General features: G+C 43.9%; 1 long non-coding RNA gene across 1 annotated transcript in view; it reads right to left on the bottom strand.

Annotated features, from left to right (window-relative positions):
• LOC139041442 (uncharacterized) overlaps positions 1 to 15,959 on the bottom strand; it is a 46,242-nt gene extending 30,283 nt beyond the window's left edge. The window contains exon 1 of the long non-coding RNA XR_011496609.1: positions 15,574 to 15,959. This is a non-coding gene — a long non-coding RNA (uncharacterized lncRNA). The remainder of the gene's footprint in view (positions 1 to 15,573) is intronic.
• Between the last annotated feature and the right edge of the window lie 2,562 nt (positions 15,960 to 18,521).

The following is an 18,521-nucleotide window of genomic DNA, read 5'->3' as shown; positions in this document are numbered from 1 at the left end:
AATAGACGCAGAGAAAGCATTCGACAAGATCCAACACCCATTTATGATAAAAACCCTCAGTAAAATGGGTATAGAAGGAAAGTACCTCAACATAATAAAGGCCATATATGATAGACCCACAGCCAACATCATACTCAATGGACAAAAGCTGAAAGCCATCCCTCTGAGGACAGGAACAAGACAAGGGTGCCCACTTTCACCACTCCTATTCAACATAGTACTGGAGGTGCTGGCCAGAGCAATTCGGCAGGAAAAAAAAATAAAAGGAATCCAAATAGGTAACGAAGAAGTAAAACTCGCGTTGTTTGCAGACGACATGATCTTATACATAGAAAACCCCAAAGAATCCACAGAAAAACTATTAGAAATAATCAACAACTACAGCAAAGTAGCAGGGTATAAAATTAACGTGCATAAATCAGTAGCATTTCTATACACTAACAATAAACTAACAGAAAAAGAACTCAAGAACTCTATCCCATTCACAGTCGCAACGAAAAGAATAAAATACCTTGGGATAAACTTAACCAAGGAAGTGAAGGATCTATACAATGAAAACTACAAGACTTTCTTGAAAGAAATAGGCGATGACATAAAGAGATGGAAAAACATTCCTTGCACATGGATTGGAAGAATAAACATAGTTAAAATGTCCATACTACCTAAAGCAATATACAGATTCAATGCTATCCCAATCAGAATCCCAAGAACATTCTTCACAGAAATTGAACAAACAATCCTAAAATTCATATGGGGGAACAAAAGACCACGAATTGCTAAAGCAATCCTGAGCAAGAAAAACAAAGCCGGCGGAATCACAATCCCCGATTTCAAAACATACTACAAAGCTACAGTGATCAAAACAGCATGGTACTGGTACAAAAACAGGTCCACAGATCAATGGAACAGAATTGAAAGCCCAGAGATAAAACCACACATCTATGGACAGCTAATCTTCGACAAAGGAGCAGAGGGCCTACAATGGAGAAAAGAAAGTCTCTTCAACAAATGGTGCTGGGAAAACTGGACAGCCACATGCAAAAGATTGAAAATTGACCATTCTTTTTCACCACACACCAAAATAAACTCAAAATGGATCAAAGACCTAAAGATTAGGCCTGAGACAATAAGTCTTTTGGAAGAGAATATAGGCAGTACACTCTTTGACATCAGTTTCAAAAGAATCTTTTCGGACACTGTAACTCCTCAGTTGAGGGAAACAATAGAAAGAATAAACAAATGGGACTTCATCAGACTAAAGAGCTTCTTCAAGGCAAGGGAAAACAGAATTGAAACAAAAAAACAGCTCACTAATTGGGAAAAAATATTTACAAGCCACTTATCCGACAAAGGGTTAATCTCCATAATATACAAAGAACTCACACTGCTTAACAACAAAAAAACAAACAACCCGATCAAAAAATGGGCAGAGGACATGAACAGACATTTCTCAAAAGAAGATATGAATATGGCCAATAGACACATGAAAAGATGTTCATCATCGCTAATCATCAGGGAAATGCAAATCAAAACTACACTAAGATATCACCTTACCCCCGTTAGATTGGCAAAAACATCCAAAACCAAGAACGACAAATGTTGGAGAGGTTGTGGAGAAAGAGGAACCCTCATACACTGTTGGTGGGAATGCAAACTGGTACAGCCACTATGGAAAACAGTATGGAGATTTCTCAAAAAGTTAAAAATAGAAATACCCTATGACCCAGCCATCCCATTACTGGGTATCTATCCTAAGAACCTGATGTCAGATATCTCAAGAGTCCGTTGCACCCCTATGTTCATCGCAGCATTATTTACAATAGCCAAGACGTGGAACCAGCCTACATGCCCAGAAACTGATGATTGGATAAAGAAGATGTGGTATATATACACAATGGAATACTACTCAGCCATAAAAAAAGACGAAATTGGCCCATTCACAACAATGTGGATGGACCTCGAGGGCATTATGTTAAGCGAAATAAGTCAGTCAGAGAAAGACGAACTCTATATGACTCCACTCATAGGTGGAAATTAGTATATTGAGAAGGAGATCTGATCGGTGGTTACCAGGGAAAAGGGGGGGTGGGGGGAGGGTACGGAGGGGGAAGTGGTGTACCCACAACATGACTAACAAAAATGTACAACTGAAATTTCACAAGCTTGTAATCCATCATAACATTAATAAAAAAAAAAAAAAAAAAAAGAATACCACTCTAGAGCCAGACACACCAAGGTGCAGCTATTGACTTTGGACGTTATTTCCAAATGTCTCTAAGTTTGAAATTCATCATCAGTGAAATGAAGGCAATAATGGTATCTCTGCAATGAATTATTGCAAGGATTATATGAACTAGCATAGAAAAGGGTTTAGCATAGTGCCTAGCATGTAATAGATGCTCAGTAAATGCTCCTCTTGGTGATAACACCATTAATGTTAGTATTAATTTCACCATTCAACCTTAAGTTTGAGGGAGCCCTGACAACAGCATGTAAGATTTAGAGGTAGGACTAGCAGCCTAACAGGCCACCAGGGCCTAAGCAGGGGCCAGGCCTAAGCCCACAACTTACCCCATATACAGCAGTGTCCCATCAGGCCCCATGTGGTGCACACAAGTACCAAGGAGTACAGGAACCTCCTTCAAGTCCCTGAGTCCAGCAGTGGGGTGTTGCATCACAGTCTCAGCCCATAACCACCAGCAGGCACCTCCCAGCCTCAAACCCGTCAGAGAACCTGCTGGAAACTCATCCAACCACAGTGAGCCCTGCTCCTGGGGCTTGACTGAGTGAGGCAAAGGACGAATGCTGAGAGATCTCAAGCTTCTGGTGGCTCAGGAGACTCCAGGAAATGCCATGTGTGGATCCCAGGTCTCCACCCACCTCTTCTGCACAGATCTACACAACAGGTTACCTAGGCAGGCAGGCAGCCAACCCAGGATTCCAAGACAGAAGGCTTTGTGTATTTGATCTACATGCGTAGCCTTCCCTGACTGCTCTGGGATGCAGCACAGAGCCCAGCGACAAGGAGACAGGCTTCCAGAGAGAGATCGCTTGTATTCAGGGCCCAGCTCTATCTCATGCTCAGTGTGTCATTGTAAGGATCAGACAGACATGATTACATAAAGTGCTATAGATATCAGGATAATTGTTATTAACATTCATTATCATTACACAGTCTATGAATTTTCAGTCACAACACTCAATGTGCAAAAATGTAGTTTGCTATAATTGAACTCAATTTTTGAGTTAAGCTCCCATTTTGCCTGGTAAATAAACTTAATCTAGTTAACCCCAGGTAAAGTCATTCTCTCCCAGCTAAATGCAGAAATGTCAGGCTTCAAAGCCAATGTTTTCTCCTCTCTGCCCTCTTCTCCTAGATAGGAGATCTCAGCTATCCCAAGGCGAAGGTGAGGGACAGGGCTGTATTTTCATTGAATCTTCGTGTGGGAGAGCATTGAGTCCACAGTCACTCCAACATCCACATGTCTCCTTCGGACCCAAAGACTTTCCTGCCCATTTCTAAACTCAGATGCAGAAAACTTTTGGCTTCTTTGCCTCGCCCTTTATGAGGGGCTGTCACAGGCCCTTTGGTATCTACACGCACATTCATTGTTCCCACTGCCAAGTATTACTGCACTGAATTAGGATAGGAATGCTTTGGGGCTCCCCCAGACACACTGGGCAGTGAGTTTAGCACCCCTCTGCAGCAGGTCCCTCCAAACTCATTGAGGGTCTCTACAGCCACTAGCTGTCCTCAGGGCTCATCCAGGGCACAGGGTCACAAACCAAATAGACTTTGTCTCTGCCCTTATGGAATCAGTGACAGAAAACAAACAGCACACAGTGAACAAGTAAATGAATATGAGATTACAAATTGAGAAAGTGCTGTAAGGAAACAAATAGAGGCGGTGGTAGCAGAAAATGGTGGGGGAGGGGCTACTTAGACACAGTGATCAGGATCAGGGAAGGCTGTCTGCGGAGGTGACGGATATACTGAGACCTGAAGCAAGGGCAGGAGCCCACCCTGTGAAAGACAGGATTAGGGAGAGGGGATGGATGGACATTCCAGGCAGAGAAAATGGCATGTGGGGAAAAGGCCCTTAGCAGAGCCTGAGCTTGATGTGTGTTGGAGCACAGGGTCAGGGTGGCTGGAACAGAATCAGAGAGGAGGTGAGCAGAGCCTGTGGGTCATGGTAAAGAGTTTGAATTTATCCTAAGCAAAATGTGAAGTCATAGAAACGTTCATTTTCAGTTATTTTGTTTCTATCATTAAAGGATTTTAAACAAGGATGAGATGGATTTCTTGCTCCTAAAATATGTTAACAATCATTCTCAACACAGACAGTACAGCCACCCCCAGGAGACATTTAATAACGTGTAGGAACATTTTTGGTTGTCACAATGATTTGAGTGCACTACTGGCATTTAGGAATGCCCGGGGATGCTAAATACTCTGCGACATACGTGACAGTCCTTCTCAATAAAGAATTGCCCCACCCCAAGCCCTGGTGTTCCTGGTAAGATTCACCAGGGATCTGGCAGCTTGTGGAGGCAAGAGCAAAGGGAGGACAAGAGTAGTCGTGGGGGCGCTGGCTCAGTGGCGTAGTGGTTAAGTTCACACGCTGCACTTCAGCAGCCCGGGGTTTGCAGGTTCAGATCCGGGGCACGGACCTAGCACCACTCATCAAGCCATGCAGTGGCAGCATCCCACACAAAGGAGAGGAAGATTGGCACAGATGTTAGCTCAGTGACAATCTTCCTCCAGCAAAAAGAGGGAGATTGGCAACAGATGTTAGCTCAGGCCCAATCTTCCTCGCAAAAAAACACTTTTAAAAAAGAGTGGTCATGGAGACATCATTTGGATGGCATTGGTGTTGTCCAGGTGGGAAAAGATGATACCGAGAATAAGACTGGGGCCTCAGAGATGGAGAAAAGTGAAAAACTGGGCGGGTATGAGAGGACATTGTAAACTGGCCACTCTGCATTTCTTGTTAAATGAGACACAGTCCCAGAGTCTTTATCCACACCACTCCTAGTGGCCATTAGCAATTGTTTCCAGTAAATGATTGGAGCGAACCTACTTGGAAAATACCAGATTTGGGTAGTCATTCAGAGATAGAGAAAGAGAGCACGAAAGGAAGAAATGGGAAGTAAGTCTGGAAGGGACCCTGTGGGCAGGTTGTGATGGAATGACATCTGCTCTTCCTTCTTTTACAGGCTTCCTCTTGGATGACTGCCACCTCTCTTCCTCACTCCCACCCCTACCAAAGCCTCACAGCTGTAATTTGCATGTTCTCCACAATTCTTTTTTTAAAAAGCCCTAAAGACTTGCCTATCATTCAGAAAATTAGCTGTCATACATAATTAGGTTAATTTGGCATAACAGTCATCTGAAATGTGAACGGGCTATTAACAACGAAAGCAAACAGATGGAGTGGGTGTCCTTCCTCTGCTGAGCAGGGTGGTTAAGTCACGAGCTCTGCACACAAACTCCCATCATGCCTCTCCCAGAAGAGAAGCCAGCATGCTTGGACAGCCTTCACAGAGCCCAGCATCTCAGGAGAGCCCCACTCAGAAGCACTTATGGTAACCGATAACCCTGCGGAAACAGAGCCAGCATTCACCCCAGGAAGTGACCCAACCTTGGGCAAATTCAGAAACAATCCCATTCAGAATCAGTAACACTTACTGTGTCTCCTGTCTGCCTCTTGATCAACCCCAACCTGTATCCTCTTGTGGACTGACAAAGATTACAGATGGATCCCTAGGATGAGGACAAGTCAAGTTTTCCATTCATGGGGAGAAAGGAAATATACCAGGTGGGAAACAGATGCACGTAAGTGAGTTTCTTGTTAAGAATGCCAGATTCATTAGAATCTTTACCAACTGCAGCTTCTTCACGTCACACAGATGCCTACACATCATCGACCCTTCCTGAAGACTGCCTGCCCTCTTGCTCAGGCAGTGTGGCACTTCGATGCACACTCACAGGCATAAGTGCTCATATGATCACTCAGACATCTAGGAAAGAGTTTAAAACATACCTACCTTAAGCCAAGACATTGAAACTAGATATCAAGATAGGCCACAGTGAGGAAGCAAACCATCTTCCCTCTCTTGGTCCCCTGATTAATTGGCTATGGCTATTAAGTCTACCTGTCACACTAAATCACCTGAGGAGGTGTTTTACCTGGTTTACCATAAACCAGACTTTCTCTTAAGGATGTTCTTATCAAGAAAGCTTGCCTAATTATGTTCAGTCAATCATAACAGAAAGTGGAATGGGGAATCCATGCATTAAAAGGCAGTCTTTCAATGGTGCTTGACTAGTAGGGGCTAAAGACATGAAGCTGGACACATTTCTGAGCCAAAGACAAGAGGCAGAAGCCCCAGGACTAGAGATGGGCTTAAGGTCCTGCTGGTTACAGATTGGCACCTAACCAAGCGTCCTTTTGACTCCGGAGGTAAAAGCATAGCATAAGAGGGCAAACTGCTCAAGTCCCCACATATTTCTGAGTGGTAACATCACACACCTAGTTAGTATTATGTCTGAAATTGACCTTCACCAATCCATATTATCCATGCCACTATCCAAGACTGGCTTGTGGAAAGTTACATAAATAATTTTCCTATTCTAAATATATCTGGAGACTTGAATCTTTCCAGAATCATTTATAAGGTTATAACAGACACTATTGATGGCTCCAATTCCCTCAGTTCGCTTTAGGTCACCTGAAACTGTGATAGATGGTTCCAAAATGGTGACGGCCTCCTGCCTCAAGCTTTCGCACTTCTCTTCTTCACTGCCTGAGGACTTTCTCCAGCAACACCAGAGTTTACTCCCCTAAATGGAAGTGTAAACTGGAACTTCTGGTGGCCAGGGCACCAGGGACCATCCTCAAGAGAGATGGAAGGAAGGAAGTAAATGCCTTAAATTCCCTGCCTTCTGGTGGACAACTCCAGATGTACTCCACACAGTTTCTTATAGGGTCCCCGGACAGATGAATTCCCAGTAACCCACTCATTTACATACCTTTTACGGACCTGTCTCCCTTCGCTGTCTTACTCTTCCCAATCCCTCACTTGAGCTTCCTGGGTGCATCTCCGAAATAAAACACCAGCAGAAGTCCTAGAATGATAACCTGCTTCTGCAGGAATCCAAACTAAGACAAAGACAAAGGTAGTTTTAATCATTCCCTAACTGATAAACTTTATAATATGGTATTTTCTTACATGCTCTTGGAAATGTATGCACGCATATCTTTCTATGCAGATACATACATAAACGTTTTTAATGAATGAGGTTAAGTTATTCAATAAATGCAAAGATACACCATCCAGATCTTTTTGCCCCAGATGCTGGGAGTGCTGTCAAGGTCATCCTCTAGCTATCAGCCCACTCAAAGAATGCTTACCAGCAGAATGTGCCTAGCCCCTCAGTGAGTCCAACCCCCATATTGGGTCCTTGGCACTTTGGATAGGGGAGATCACAGAGGGGAAGACCAAGTGAAAGCCACTGAAACCATGCCTCCACCACTGGCCAAAACAGAAACTCTACGATGTCACATTTCAGGGAGGTAGGGTAGGTGGGGAGCTGGATATTAGCCACTCTTAGAGATCTTAAGAATGAAGGGAGAATGGTCCCTATCAGCTATTTATTTAATTCACTAATCTAGTCCTTGAAGAAACCAGATGGATCCTGAAGAATGACTGTAGACTCCTGCAGACATAGCCAAGTAGTGACCCCATTTGTTCTTAGGAGTAAACTCATGAAGAAATGTGTGGACCCTTCATAAAGAAAGAAGCAAAATTTTACTAAAGAGCATGAAAGAAGACTTGAATAAATGATGAGCCATATCGTGTTCCTGAAATGGAAGATTTAATATTTCAGAGATGGCAATTCTTCCCATATTTATCCACATTTTCACAGTCTCAATCAAATACCAAAAGACTTATTTTTAGAATTTGAAGACATTATTCTAAAATTAATTTGAGGAATAAATGAACAAGAATGGTCAAAGATGTATTAAAGAGAAAATTATCAGTGGGGAGAGGAGTGGCAGGATGATTCTATCATGGGATATTTAATTCACTATAAACCAAAATAATTCAAATAGAGACATATCAAGTTTAAAAATAATAAAAAGAGAATTCAGAGTGAAGCTTTAAAATGTCAAAGTAAGGACCTCCAAAAATTTGTTCCTCCGTAAAAGCAATGAGGACACTGGAAAAAAAAAAAATCAAAATCTTTTTTCAAAAGATTTTTCAGAACTCTGGAAATTAACCAAAAATTGTCAACATCTTGAGAGCATTTATCAAGAAAAACAGCTGACTCTTGGTAAGAACAGTGAACTTAGTGGTGTTTCAACTTGTCCTGGTCCCCTCCCCTTCCCCTCAGATCCACAGCAGCCTTGAAAACCAGAAGCCTTGAAACCATGGTAGCTGCTAAAACCAGCAGCCTCAGAAACAATAGGAGATAATTGTTTAACCCCACAGATGTCTGAGGGAGTAATACTTGTTGGGTAATCATGAGGCTCCGCACAAAACTTAAAAAAAAAAATTGGGGAAAGAGCTATTCATAGGAGGTCTTAAAAGTAGATTCCCACATTCCAGGGAATCTAGTAGGCCATGTGCATGCGCAAGGCCCTGGCATGCCCAGAAAAGACATGAGAGGGCCCTAACTTCTCACCTACCACTGATCTTGAGGCCCTGACAAGCAGGAAGTGAAGGCTAAGGTAGAGCTGCCAACTTCCTGAGCATTGGAGGGCTGCCCCCAACACAGAGAGTGCCCCTTGGAAAAGTGTAGATGACTTATTGGTTCAAGGAATTTAAGGAAATCATTGTCCAGTCATGAGCTGACCACTAAAATAATCAAACTGAGAAGTCAGTGCTCTCACATGACACGTAACACAGGCTTTACAGAATTAGTCCAGAAAAGTCACTAAACAGCGATAAATTCTGAGAAGAGGGAATGTCTGATTTCCAGAATTGCAAAATTGTATTATTTTAAATGTCCCATTTTCAGAAAAAAGTTATGAGACATGCAAAGAAACAGGGAAGTATCACACACACACACACAAACACACATACACACAAAAGCAGTCAATAGAAACTGGTTTTTAAGGGAGTCCGCATGTTGTACTTGGAAGACAAAGACTTTAAATCAGGTTTTATAAATATTTTCAAAGATTTAAAGGACACCAGTTCTAAAGAATCAAAGGAAAGTTGTGAGCATGATGATCACCATATAGACAATACTAATAAAGAGACATAAAATATTAAAAAGAGCCAAACAGAAACTCTGGATATGAAAAAGAACAAACAGATTTTTTAAATAAATCACTAGAGAGATTCAACAGCAAATTTTAGTTGAAAGAAGAATCAGCAAGCTTGAAGATAGATCAGTTGAGATTACCCAGTCTGCGGAACAGAAAGAAAAAAGAATGATAAAAATGAACAGAGCTTCAGAAAACCTGTGGGACAATGTCAGATATACAACAACATAGGTATAATGGAAGTCACAAAAGGAGAGCAGAGAGACAGGCAAAAAGAATACTTGAAGAAATAATGACCAAAAACTTCCCAAATTTGATTAAAACCATTTCTCTACATAGGTATGACACTCAATAAATTCCTATAGGATAAGCTCAAAGAAGTTCACACCTAGCCATGTTGCAGTCAAGCTGTCAGAAACAGAGTACAGAAATAGTCCTACATAGATCTGGGAACTTAGTGTACAATACAGGTGGTATTTTGATTCACCGAGGAAACCTGGAGAGTTCAGTTAATAAAGCTGGGCCATCAGATTAGTGACTTTGGAAAAAAAAGGCAATCCTGATTCATTCCTTTTTCCAAAATAAACTCGCAACTGATGAAAGATTTGAATACAAACAACTGAAAGCATAAAAGCACTGAGAAGAGGTTGCAGTCCCACACGGTGATGCAGGAGGCTCCTGAAGCCCCCTGCCCTGGACACACCAAGCATACAGCTGCCTATGGAGCAATTCCTCTGAAAGAAATCCATAACCCGCCTGAAGGACACCTACCTGAAGGGCCAAGGAGAAAATACCCACATGGAAACAGGTAGGAAAGGCTAAGATACACTCTCACCATAAGCTCCATTCCTCACACAGCAACACACGATTGGGAGGGAACCCCCAACTCCAGCTTCCCCTTGAGGAGTGAAGGTTTGGGCCTGACATCCAGCACCCCAACTCTTAAGACCTCTACCTGAGGGAGGGGCCCCCAAAATGCCTAGCTCTGAAAGCCAATGTGGCTTGCACCCACAAGACCCATAAGACGGTAGTAAATTTAAAAAATAGTTCTTGAGAGGCTCAGTGGGACTAGCTGTGGCTATCTCTCCAGGGCTCAGCCCAGAAGGAGGCCTGTCTCCCAATCTTTGCCTGAAAGAGCCCTATTTGTGCCCTTCAAAAGCTGTTGCCTGAGGGTCAGGCTTATTTAGCACACTTCTAGGGGCTGACTGCAATCCTCGCCAGAGACTGGGGATGTCAGTGAGCACCATCTCAGCATCCTCCCTCTGGCCCAATTCAGGTCACTGGTGTCTCCCTGGAAGGAGTCTCTGCACACATCTGTCACCCAGCTTTTGCAGCCGCCACCCAGAGGATGCAATCCTCGATCACTTGCCTCTCGTGGCCAGCAGAGCTTGCTTTCACCAGTCCCACAGGACTGTAGCAAAGAAAGAAATAGTTCTTAACCAGCTATCCTCCAAGGGCTCTGAGCAGAGGGAGGAGACAGAACACTCATCTTCCGGTCATTCACTGAAAGAGGCCTATTTGCATACTTCAGAGTGCGGGCTGAGGGTCCAGCCTCCAATCAGCCTGCATCTAGTGCTGATAAGACTATTCTCTTTGGGAGACTGACAGGTCTTGGCAAACCCTCAACTACTGGAGGCCACTAAGAACAAAGAGGGTGGCTTGGATGATCCAAAGGTTTGAGTGACAACCAAGAGCTCGGGTGAGGCTGAATGGTAAGGTCAATCTCCTGCAGGAGACCATGCCATCGAGACCGGGAGTGGTGGCTGTTTTATCAAATGCACAGAAAACAACACAGAGCATCAAAGAAATCAAAGAAATAAAGGATCAGACAACAAAAGCAAAGATAAGCAAGTGGGACTATATCACACTAAAAAGCTTCTGCACAGCAAAGGAAACTATCCACAAAATGAAAAGACAACCAATGGAGAGGGAAAAATATTTGCAAATCATATGTCTGATAAAGAGTTAAAATAAAAAATATATAAAGAACTTGTACATCTCAATAGCAAACAAACAATCCAATTTAAAAGTGGGCAGAGAAACTGAATAGACATTTCCCCAAAGAAGACAGACAAATGGCCAACCGGTACATGAAAAGATGCTCAACATCACTAAAAATCATCAAGGAAATGCAAATCGAAACCACAATGAGATATCGCCTCACGCCTGTTAGAATGGCTATCAGAAAAAAGACAAGAATCTAAAGACACCATAAAAGACAGAAAAGACAAGAATAAAGACAAGTGTTGGCGAGAATGTGGAGAAAAGGGAAGTCATGCTGTGTTGGTAGGAATGTAAATTGGTTCAGCCACTATGGAAAATAGTATGGAGGTTCCCCCCAAAATAATAATAAAGCTTCCATATGTCCAGCAATCCCACTTCTGGGTACATAGCTAAAGGAAGTGAATACAGGATATCCCAAAGATATGTGAAACACATAAGACTTAACACACGTGTGTTTACAAATCAGAAAAGAAAGGCATTCACAGAAGAAAGAAAAAGCAAAATAGCTAATTAACAACAACTATGGTATATCACTCATATTTAAAGACAAAATTGAAATACAGTCCAATGTAATTTTCACATATCAGATTATATTTTATCTTCTTTAAATTTATGTCAGAGCAGACAAGGATGTGGTAAGTAATTATTGTGATAATAATTTTGCAATATACATGCATATCAAATTATCGCATTTTATACCTTAAACTTACTCAATGTTATATGTCAATTATATCTCAATAAAACTGGAAAATAAAAACTTAGAAAGATATGGTAACTAAGAATAGTCCTGGACAATGTGGGGGATCAAAATTTGCCACCTCAAAATGTGTCTCTTTGGTTTGATTATTTTTAAGGATAAAAGACTTCGAAAGAAACTTCAAACTTTCCCCTAGCTGCCTGAAAGAACTTAAGATAGAAGGCCTGTCCCAGGAAGGAGCTGTCGCCATAGAGAACTCTAGGTGTGGTAGACAGGAAGGCACCTGGCGAGGCCCATGTTTACCCAGCTTAGATGGCCCAGCAAACAACAAACATTCGTTTACCAAACATTTGCTTCTCCACCTCCGTGTGAATTGCCTTCTTCTCCTTTGGAGTCCCAAATCACTACCCCCAACATCCTCCTTTTGTCCTTAGCTGAAGGTGGTATTTAAGATAGCAGCTTTTGCCATTTTGGCAAGTTACTCAGTTTTCCTGCGTTTCTCCCATGTATGCATGTTATTAAACGTTGTTTGATTTTCTCCTGTTAATCTGTCTCATGTCAATTTAATTCCTAGACCAGCCAGAAGGACCTAGAGGGCAGAGAAATAATTCCTCCTCCCCTGTGACAGCAATTTGGTAATATTTACATTAACACTTTTGCTGTTTATATTCTGCTTCAGTGTTCCCACACACAGCTATTTTAGCCTGTAGAAACACTTATACCAAGTGCAAAAAAATATATCCAATAGAATGTTTATTACAGTGAAGTAACAGTAAAAAATTGGAAAAACCTAAATGCCCATCAACAGATTTTGATCAAATTATCTGTGATTGATGATGATGATATTTAATATGTTACCTACCTTTAAAACTATATAAACTTTAAATATGTTAATCACAATGGCTGTCTCATAGACTACAAATATGAAAACATTTCCTTTACTACTTTATTAACTCTATGCCAAGACTTCATCTCTGAAAGACAGAATACACAAGATGCTGCTGAGAGGCAGAGGGATTGGAAAACAAGAATCAGAGAATATCAGAGTTGGAAGAGCAATTAGAGACCATCCAGTCCCCTATTTCATTCTTCATTGGGAGAATTACGACCCAAAAAGGTGAAGTAACTTGCCCAAAGTCACACGCTGATAGAGAAGCTGTAAGACCTCAGGGCTTCTGACTGCCAGTTTGCTACCCAACATAAACACAGGTTCATTTACAGCCACACAAGAGGCACCAAAAGAAAAAAAAATGAAACTCTAGGCTTGTGGCAAGGAAAGGGGCCTTTATCGTTGAAAGGCAGGCAAACCAGGAGATGGGAGTTAAAACCCAAATCCACCTCCTGGCAGGGAAAAAGGTAGGGTTATTTTTGTTTGTTTGTATTTTGGTGAGGAAGATTCGCCCTGAGCTAACATCTGTGCCAATCTTCCTGTTATTTATTTTTCTTTTGCTTGAGGAAGGTTCACCCCGAGCTAAGGTCTGTGCCAATCTCCCTCTATTTTGTATCTGGGCTGCTGCCACAGCATGGCTGACTCGGTGTAGGTCCGCACGGGGATTGGAACCCAGGCGGCTGAGGCAGCATGCACTGAACTTAACCGCTTTGCCACAGGGAAGGTAGGGGTTTGACCTGGGGCTTTAGGTGGGGGAGAGGGAGCATGGGGCCGTGCTGATTGGTGCCTTCCCACCAGCCTGCATCTGGCCTGGTGAGGCTGAATCTTGGTGTCTGGACATGGACTTCCTGGGAAAGAGAGCTCACTCTTACACTCAGAAGGGACAGAAAGACCTGGTTAGTTTTGAACAACCGTTGATTATGCTGAGTACCCGTAGCTGCATTTAGCAAAGCTGATCTCAGAGTCTTTTGTTCTGGGGAAGACTTTTTAACTTCTTTGTTCTCAGCTTAAAGTTTAGTCTTTTGCTCCCAGAAAAATTGTAAGCCACTTGGGGGCAGCTCTTTTCTCTCTCCCTGGCTTCTCCTCCTCCACGATTTACACAGCAGAGTCTTGATGCATAGGTTACAGAAGGAAGACCAAATGGTTCAATTAAATGATTGACTGATTCTCATCCAGGCAAACTGCTTGTGCTGTCGAGACATAGGACTTCCCGTTATGACCTGTCTGCCCTGGTCATTTTAACAATCAGATCCACTGAACGGCCAGGCATACATCGCTTTCAAAGCAGTGACTAGAGTCAAATAGCTAAGTGCCTCCAGGCCAAAGATCTCTCCACATCATAATGGAAATTTCTTAAGGGGTCCTAGGAAGACTTTACATATAATTCACTGAACCTTAAGGCCAACATTTGAACTATTTTCTACCAAGTCCTGTCTGTTACAAGACTGGTATAAAGCATTACCCTGGAACTCAGAAAGTTTATCCCCAATCCTGTGCTTTCTTACTGTAGCAAGACACAGACTGGATGTTCTGTTCCTCTTGATGGCACTTTTCTGTCTGCTTCTTCCAGAAACAAATCCTGAGACAAGATTCAAGAGTAAGACATTTATTTGGAAGGTGATCCCAAGAAACACAGGCAGGGGAGTAGCAAAGTAAGACAGAGCAGGAAGTAACCAATAAAGGGTAGGTGACTGAGCTGATGACTGCAGCAGGCAACTGGGGCTCGACCCTTGTGGGGAACTCTTGAGATCCAGCCTAGCAACAAGAGTTATCTCCACAGAGGGTAAGGGAGGGGGCATCCGCACACCAACTCAAGCTAGCTGCCCGTTGTAAGCTGTTCGTGGGGGTGTATTATGAGAGAGCTCTCAGGCAGTTGGAAGTCTGCACTACAATGTTAAGACCCAAGGGTGTAGGGTGGGCCACAGGCGTTATCTCCCACAGATATTTTATCAGCAAAGGAACAGCTAAATTTCAACTAAAAGGAGGGACTGAGTGAGAAAGAATTTAAATCTTGAGATAGGGCTTTAAGCCCCACCCCAAATCCCCACCCCCAGATTGTACTTATTGCCCAAAAGGCCCACCTACCCATTCACTAACTTCTCCAGGTCCCCCAAGCAAAGAGAGACATAAAAACCGTTTCAGGTTAATCAGAAGTAAAATATTTTGCATAATAAGATCACTGTGGATAGTAATTGGAGCTACTCCATGGCAGAGAGTGTGTGCCTGAGTGCAGAGCTGCCATATGCATTTTATTGGTACTGAGAAGAGGTAATTGAAGCAGAGCAGTTTCTCTCTATGGTGGGTAAATGGGCTTTAGCAGCAACAGCAGGAACCTCATTATCACCTGGGGACTCTGGGCATGCTCCATGAGAGAGACCATCTGTGGCCATTTTTGAGGATGTGCCCCCAGCACTGGGCAGGCTCCACAAAGAGGGTCGTGGCACCACTTCTGAGTTCTTCCATCCCTCGCTGACCCCATTGCGCCTTGTGCCAAGAGGTTCTCTCCCTCATCATCATTCAGCCACAGGGCAGTCATGGACAATCCCATTTCTCAAGGTGGGCCCTCTACCTCCAGGGTCTCTTGGTCTGGGAGAGCAATCACAGGAAAATGGGGCCCTGGAGGAAGGGGATGAGTACCTCGTAGTTCCAAGTTAAGAGCAAGGAGAAAATAAAAAATTCATGAACCAAATCATTGGTTCATAACTCACCTTATGATGCCAGCTTTGTTCCAAGTGCAGGAGATGAAAGGAGAGGAATGCTAACAGGGCAGCTGTTACTGCTCCAAATGGGCAGGCAGGCAGTTCTGGCTACAGGGCTGCTGGGGGCAACAGTCTCTGGCTGATTGATTCGCCACTGCCTTCCATTAAGTTGCTGCGCATTGCGAGGCTCCCTTTTGGACACTGGTCATGCACTTTATTTGAAAGGAAATCTTCTTGGTGGGGAGGAGGAGACAGGCATGTGATTTATTGACTGCTCAGGCAGCAGCGGCTCTGTGCTTCAGACTCCCTGCACGTCTTTCCTGCTGTCTGTGCCTCGTGTACCTTATAAGACAGGACTCAGGAGTCGGGGAGCAGGAGAAGGCAGAGTGGGCAGATTCTGCATTTTATGGAACTTCTGAACCCTCCCATACCCACCCAGCGATATTTTCACAAGATACAGAGGTCATTAGGAGATGAGGGAGGAACTAAAAGAAAAAAAAACAAGGAAACATGAAACTTTGCTCTTCAAAGAGTAGAAAAGTCAACTCCATGTGCCACACGCATCCACAACTTCCAGGCACAGTTAGAGGCTTTTGCCCAAGTGCTTTTCAAAGGCAAATTAACCTGCCTTTTCATGGGTCCTGTGTTTTTGTAAAGTCCAGGAGTCCCATGGGGCATAACTCTCCAAAGTGTGCCACCCGCAACTCCGCAATCTGCCCGCAGGGCCCCTCCTTTTCCCACCCCTCCAGGGGAAGCTCTGGGTGCCTGCCCTGAGTGAATTGTGGCCCACCACCTTCACAGTGGTCTCTGCTGCTCTCCTTTCCCACCAATGACACTGCAGTCAAGATGCATTCTTTTTAGTCTCGTGAAGTTACCGTGCACGCCCTTGCCGTCTGCTCTAACTGGGCTGGGTATCTCCTGGCTCTCCACTTGCGGAAGAGGAGCTCTTTGACACTCAGCTCGACTGCCTCCTCCCCACAAGGCCATAACAAGCCCTCTTCTTGTGCTCTCCTTGTGCTTGCCGGTCCCTCTGGTGCAGCTGTCAGCGGCCTCTGCTTTGTGTCCTACCTACTGGAGCAACACAGGTCTCCTCTACCAGGATCTGCAGATCCCAGATGCAAGGATCACACTGGTCAAACGTGTGTGTGCGTGTTTGTCATGTACAGGTGTATGCACATGCACACATATACATATATACAGTAGGCACTCAACAAATTCTTGTTGAATGAATAGATAAATGAATAAATATTTGCCTGAGCTTTCTATGATGTAACATTCTTACCTTCACTAAGATTTGAAACATCAAGGGTGAACGGCACTGGCTGAGCAACTATTTTCCAGACACTGCTATTGTAATCTACACATATGTTTCCTCATTCTGATACTTAATCACATTGTGGTCAGCGTGAGGTATAATCCCGATGTCATCTAGGTGTACCAGTCTGTGAATAAGAAGGCAAGTACCAGTAACATTTAAGTTTGAACCACCTGCTGAGTGAGGAACATGGTTTTCCAGGAACATGGGGCCTCCCAATATCACCTCCGGGTATTTCTAAGAGTTCCCCTGAGGATAGTCTCAGGAGCCACAAACCTGGCCCAGCTACGTCTTCACTGGCCCAGCACTGGACTGACTCCCAGCCTGCCCGTGGCCAGACGCCCATCAACGTGTTTGCAAAGTGTACACTGCTTCCCAACATCTCAAAGCCACCAGACACACTGGGGCCCGTGCTGGACGAAGAGAATCCTGCCTCCAGCCACGGCACTCTTCATGGTCTGTGGACATGAGCAGAGTGGCTTCGGGGCCCAGTTCATAAGACTTTTGTCACACCACTTCTGTGGCTTCTGGTCCCGACTCGTGTGGCCATTGGACTCACATCTGACCCGGAGGCTGAGCAAGACATCCAAGATGCAGCCCCTCATTATCCTTATCAGCATGTTCCAACACCAACAGCAATCTCCTCCCAGCCTCCCAGTCATGAAACAAAATCCCCTATACATTCAACCCATGTGGTGGAAAGCAGAGGTACAGAGCAGGGGCACGTGGGCAACCCCAGCAGCCTGAGCCCTGGCCCGCTTGCCGACGTGCTCTGCCAAGCAACCGTCTCTAATAGGTGCAATTACACTTGCCAAGCTCTGGGCTCCGTGCTCTACATTCATTTTCTCATGTTAACTCTTGCCTCAATTCTGTGAAGATACCTATTATTTCCTCCCATTTCCAGATGAGAAAAGCAACAAGCAGGAGTTAAATAAGTTGCCTGAATTCTCAAAACTAACATCAGGGTTGGAATCTGAATCCAAGCCCATCTTACTCCAAAGCTGTGCTTTTAACAATAGGATCCACTACTTCTCATGTTAGCCTTTTCCCTCTAATTAACCTGTAAGTTTCTCCCAAGCTGTTCGGATATTTGCAGTTCTGTTGTTCATGGGGCGGATCCTTGTGCTGAGCAGGAAGTTGCTGAAGTTACAATCCCGAGGTCATTCTAAATTGCAAAGGGAAGTTCCCCTCCCCAGAAGCCCATTACTTCTCTTGGGAGCTCCCTATCTCCTTCCTTTAAGCAGGAAATATACATCAAACAAGACCTTTAATTAGCCCTCACCATTCGCTCCTACATCCTGTAATAATTATCGTTGGCGATGTCATTCTGAGTCCCCTGGGTAGCATGGATATTATGGACTATTAGAGGCTGTTCTGAAAGCTGGCCGGCAGTCTGATTCATATTAGGCCAATTGCTTTAACTGAAATTAAAATCTGTCAAGGATAGTTGGACGATGGGTCTTGGCAGCTGACAGGAGCCCTCACCGAGCCGAGCAGAACTCCCTCGGGGAGCGCAGCCGTCTCGTCTCAAGGTGAAGCCTGGCTATTAGTGAGAGACCAGACTTCGAAGGGACACATTCTCTGGATTTGTAGCCCTGGACAGACCCCCTGGCTCTGGTAACTACCTCCACTGGAATCCACC

Source organism: Equus asinus, chromosome 21 (genome assembly GCF_041296235.1).
Source record: "Equus asinus isolate D_3611 breed Donkey chromosome 21, EquAss-T2T_v2, whole genome shotgun sequence".
NCBI lineage: Eukaryota > Metazoa > Chordata > Mammalia > Perissodactyla > Equidae > Equus > Equus asinus.
Note: the sequence above shows the minus strand (reverse complement) of the source record. Positions and strands in the feature narration are given on the sequence as shown.